Source organism: Morone saxatilis, unplaced genomic scaffold, assembly GCF_004916995.1.
Source record: "Morone saxatilis isolate NCDOM2014 unplaced genomic scaffold, NCSU_SB_2.0 Contig1, whole genome shotgun sequence".
Classification (NCBI taxonomy): Eukaryota; Metazoa; Chordata; class Actinopteri; family Moronidae; genus Morone; species Morone saxatilis.
This window is the reverse complement of record NW_023339651.1, coordinates 6347696-6353525: the sequence shown is the minus strand read 5'-3', so window position 1 is coordinate 6353525 and position 5830 is coordinate 6347696.

Sequence of the window (5830 nt, the reverse complement as noted above, 5' to 3'; positions counted from 1 at the left end):
AACTAAAAGAACACATCGGTTACAATTGCACTGTGCCTTCAAACTAGTGTTTATTTTCACAATGGATTAACTGTAGATAATTTTTTTGATTAACTGATTACTCGTTTGGATTCTCACTTCCAACTTGTCAAATACTGACGCACAGGTGCTGCGCCAGTTAACAGAAACTCTAAGAACACAACTCTAAACACGAGGACATGCACCCTATAAGCCAATAAGTTGTTTCAGTTTCGATCGTTTGAAACTGTGTGTGGAGATGGATTTAGTGAACTGGTACAGGGCTTAATTGACATCAGAGCCAGAGCTTAATTAATTGGTTAATTATGATATTGATTCATGTTTCTACATGTTAAACAAAAATGTGTGTGTGTTGCACATCTGTGTTTGACAACCTGGGAATAAGACTCAACAATCAACTATCTTTCTCCAGAATTACCACCTTTAACAAATTAGATATAATGTGTTAATTAGCTTGTGAGCTTAGAGGTGCTGGTAGGCTGATTTTGTTTACCTTTGGACAGAGCCAGGCTAGGTTTTCTCCCTGTTTCCAGTCTCTATGCTAAACTAAGCTAACCAGCTGCTAATGAGTGTCAATCTTCTCATCCAACTCTCAGCAAGAAAGCAGATAAGTGGCTTGTGGCATGCAAAGCGTGTTGGTGCTGCTACAGGAGCGCAGTGTTTCCTTAAGCGCTAGTCAGATAGCTAACTTGACTTTCGTTGAACCAACAAGTAAACTAAAAATGGCAAAGATAATATGGAGGTTGGCTACCAGGTTAAAAATAAAAACAGGAAAGAATGGTGAGATAGTGCCCCATCTGTGTGAAGATCAGGGAGGGATCTAATGTAAACATGTCACACTGTGCCTGTTAAACCTTGCTCCCAGGATGCTGTGCTGATGTCTTCATGTAATCCTTTAATCGCCCACATTAAATTGGCTCAGTATATGTGTCATGCATGCATACACACACACACACACACACACACACACACACACAATCTGCATGGTGTCCTGCTGTTCATTCAATTATGACTGCCATGGGGGATCAGGATTAGAGTGATTCAGCTGATCAGCAAAGATGAATGGAAGATGGGAACCGTGAGGAAGAGGGATAAATCTCTCTTGAGGAATAGGAAATGCCAACCAAGCAATGATGACTAAAGAGTCTGCTGTGTCAGTCACTCACGTGTAGCCACTATCATCAAACAAAGAACTGCCCCAAAAGTCCCAACATTTAAACTTATGTCACCCCTTGACAAAACCAGGAAAAAGCAGCACTACAGATGAAAAACACGTCACATCAGCTAAGCATGTCTAGGAATTTAATTTATATTTAATGATTTTGCTGGATACAATTTACATCTACAGTGCAGTAGGTAGTTTATTGTTTATGTAGCATGGGAAAAAAAGAAAGTTATGATATAGTCTGACAGACTTAATTTGACAAGATAGAAAAAACAGCCACCTTCCACGTATTTCCTCTGAGAAGCAATGAATCTGTCCCTGGGAGCCAGACAGGATGGAGAGGGACGATCAGGCTGTGCGGAGGGCAAAGCCAATATAAATTACCTGTGACCTGGAGGGGGTGGAGAATGGTGCAGGGCAATGATCACACACAGGATTAGGTGAATGTAGAAAATGTAGAGTGTTGTCTAGCCTCTGACTTCTTCACTCCCCACAATGAAACTGCAGGCTCAGCACAGCAGGGAGTGGGGAGTGATAATAATAACTTCCTCCCCAGAGGGGAACGTATAGCCTACAGGTGGATGCTGGGGTTGAGATGGGGTTTATGAAATGCTATGTGAGCAGCAGGGGTGGCATCAGTTGACACTGTAGCTTTCACGTGAGTAGTGTAGCAAGCATGGCAGCAAGGTACTGAGCAGAGCATTAATGCTTAACAACTTATAGCACCACAATGCCAAAAATATGTTGGTTATATGTTGCATTGAGTGTTATGTGAGAGTAGCAGCAGGAGGAATTGACCGCCTTAACTACCTCCTTAATATTAGATTCTGAAGTCTGATCTGTATTATTTGTGAACCCAAACTGCATCAACCATGGAAACTTCAGAAAAATATGAGCAGAAGTATAATAATTTTCACATGTCTGACAAAGAGATCCAATTGCTGTCAATGAACGTCAATAATGGTCAATTCTCATTTTCTTTTCTTTCCTTTTTTTAATGATCAATGCCAGATGAATTGTTTCTGCAATATCTGCACATGGCAACTCTGGTATGGTTAAGGTTAAGAATAGATGGTGGTTACGGCAAATGAACAAAATCACTGATAAAGGATGGAAAAGATAAAAGCTCCTATAAACGTTGCAACCTCATGTCTCCTTTATGAAAGTCAGACGTGCCACAGCATGAAATTAATTCTTTAATTCTTCAATTTGGACGTATTTAAACTGAAATGAATGAAAGATGGAGCAAAAGTGCAAGAAATGGGATAAACTCTCTGGGAGTTTGTGTCATGTCTCAGAATAATTACTTATAAACGCTGGGACTGAACGTCAAGCTACCAGTGTTGAGTCCGTTGGCTTTCACCTCACCACTTTGCTCATTCTGTCTGACATTAAAACACAATATCACCCCCNNTATCCCCCCCCCCCCCAGTAACTTTTCAATCGATTGTTTCAGTATTATATTAATAATGTGCCCTATGGCTTGAGCTACTACATGAGTGACAGGGAACAGCTAAGCTACTTGATCTGGAGGGATGAAGTGGGGAGATATGAGACGTTGGAGGAGAGAGGTGGGGAAGATGATTGAAAGGGAAAAGAACATAGAGACAAATAGGGAGGACTGTAAGTGCAGCTAAGAACAGAGCCAAGGAATCATGAAGAATGAGAGAAAAAATAACTTAAGAGGCAGAGTGGAAGAGGAAGAGAGAGGAGAATAGTGGAAAACAAGGTGAAAGAATAAAGGAAGAGGTTCATTCTGCTTGGAGAAAGAAGATGGCCCATGGCATCGAGAATTATTATGACAGATTAAGGGTTAATGTCCAACAGGGCGAAGAAGAGTGGAATACTTCCATCATGCTCACACACAGTGGAGACTGTGCTGCTGAAGGCTGAAATCAAAAGCGGGGATTTTGATAATAATAATTGCAGTGATTACTGCTTGTTCCTATCTCCCAGCCATTATTTCTGTGATGTTGTTCGTCTACTCAACCTCATTGCGTGCATAAAATCTCCTCAATCTTGGCCTCTATCAGCAAGCAAGGCTGAGATTTCACAAACAAAAAATGCAGCCCCTTGCTCCAGAATCACAGATGGACTGCTGCAGAAAATGTCATTAAAACCGCTAAGAGCGAGTTCTGACTTTTATTCTGTGGAAAATAATGCCAGGGTGATGGTTATGTGGGGGTGTGTGTGTGCAATCTTGTTTAACCATACTGTAAGGATTGACAGCACACTGTTGTAAAGACATTTGGAAGATTATCACAGGGGAAAAAGTTGATTTATAAGTGCAGTTATGTACACAATGCAATACACATTATATTTGTTTTCCGCTCACTTCAATTTAAATACATTCCTGCTATGCCTATTCATCAGTATCAGGCGATAAAGGCTTTAAAATTATACATTGCATCAACTGTTTCTTTCAAATTTGACAGGCAGATAAGATGCAGCTGGAATTACACCACCAGATAGGCTAAATACTTGACGCTGGGTCACCAAGCGCAAAGGCGTGCGAGCCAAAGTTCACCACATCTGTGAGCGTAAGACGGACAATCATGTCTGCAGTGTGGAGGTCTTTTAAAGCTTCTGAAACAGATAACGAAGTTGCTTTATGCAATGATTGCTCAGCGTCAGACATTCCTTTAACTATAATGTAATTTAATTACCCACCTTAAGAGCTGTCATCCCTATCATTTCGACAAATTTGTGAATAACAAAGAGAAACAGCCACTAGCGTAGAACACCTCAGCAGCCTCTTCTCTGGTCCTTTAACTAAAGCCACTTCACTAAATTGAGCTACACACTACATGATGCCCAGTAACAGATATTTCTCAGGTGGTTACCTGAATTGCAAGCTGTCATCCTATTTTTTTTAAAATAGATTTATTCAGTTCATATATTCTTGAGTTTAAGTGATGCAAAGCATATGTCACCTACTAATTTAGGCTAATTTATTTAACTGTGAAAGAGAGAACACTATGTCTACAAATATTCTTTAAGTTGGCTTTAGTTGCTGTGCAGCTGTAGAATGTGCTTGTTTTAATATAATCCTTCTGGACAGAGATTACATTTATTCCCTTGTTTTGCGACTTGTGAAATAGGTCACATTTCCCTGATTGTTATTAGGTTTGTCTCAGGCAGAGCATCCTCAGAGGCTGTTAAAGCAGGGTGAATTTTACCGTCTCGATATGGATGTGTACATTTATTTTATGTCTGCATCTGCCAGTGGGTCATCATGATAAAAATAGGCATAATAATATCTTAATTCCAATACAAGAGAGACTTTATGTTCTCTGCAATTAGGTTGAAAAAATATGTGCCTATATCGCCATTGGAAATTGGCCAAAATGAGCTGGAAAATATCGGCGTATCAGATATTGGAAAAACCCAAAATTGTGCATCCCAACTTGTTTCAGTCACACAACCAGCAATGTGACTGCAGCCTAAATTTTCACAGAATAAATGAGCACTGAATGTCCAGAAAAATAGAAAAAACTGCAGAATGTAATGCAACTCACTGCAAGAGCCCTGCAATAAAACCTACCTTGCATAAAATGTTCAGTTTTTGCTGAGACTACTACTGCTCAGCTTTCCTTTTGAGTATAAGAAGGAAAGCTGGTCCATGAAGAATTTTGTGATCGTCATATATCAGAAATGTAAATCTGTATATAACGATAAGATGATTTCGATGTTTTTTTCTGTACACTTGACATGTATTGCATTTTGGAAGAGGGATCCCTCCCGTGGATCTTCCTAAGGTTTCTTAAGTGTCATTCATTATCTGTTGAAACAGAAGCCTACAATTAGGGGTGGAGTTCTAGTTAGTGACAAAAACATTGTCAATAACTAGAATACACTAGTTGTTCTAGTTACATCAGCTTAAAACTAAAATATATTTTTATAAACCATTTATTAAATGGTTATATACTGCTAATGTCACATACTTTCTAAGGTAAAGTGCAGTGATTTGTCCAAATAGGTAAAGTTTTACTGTATCTGCCTGAAAGTGATGGTGTGTTAACGAGGAAAGCTGCAGCCATTGATTTTTTTTTTACCCTGAGTCGTAGCTTGTTTGACCAAAAAAATAACCTCCTAGTTCAACTGAACAAAGAGTTTAGATGCCTGTGAGGATGCACGCAGACAAAAATAGACCAATAAACTTAAAAAGGCAAAAGGGTTTTCACAGGGAAGGAGTCACGCCTGGTATGCAGCAGAGGGACGAATGAGGTAAAAATAACCCCAAAGTTGCTATTCCTCTCCACTGTAGTCTTCTCCAGCTCCTCTCCCTCCTCCGCCAGAATGCTATTTTTAGCCCAGGATGACTCTCCTGCAGAGAGTGTGAGCGCCTGTCTGCCACCAAACCCGCACGTGAGTCCTCCACACGTGCTCTCCTCTCCGTGACAGGCAGCTCAGGCGTCAGACACAACCCACGCCAACGCCACTGGTACCAACTCCAGCAGAGGGAGGAAAGAGAGGAGAAAGAATGAGGAGGAGGAGGAGAGAGTGATACCCTTTATTTAAAAAACAGTAGAAATACTTTTTTTTACAGATGAATGGAACACAACAACACAGCTCTCCTGCGATACTATATGTATTGCTGTTCCAATGTGTTGCGCATGGAACATTCTAAGTCTTTATACAATATGT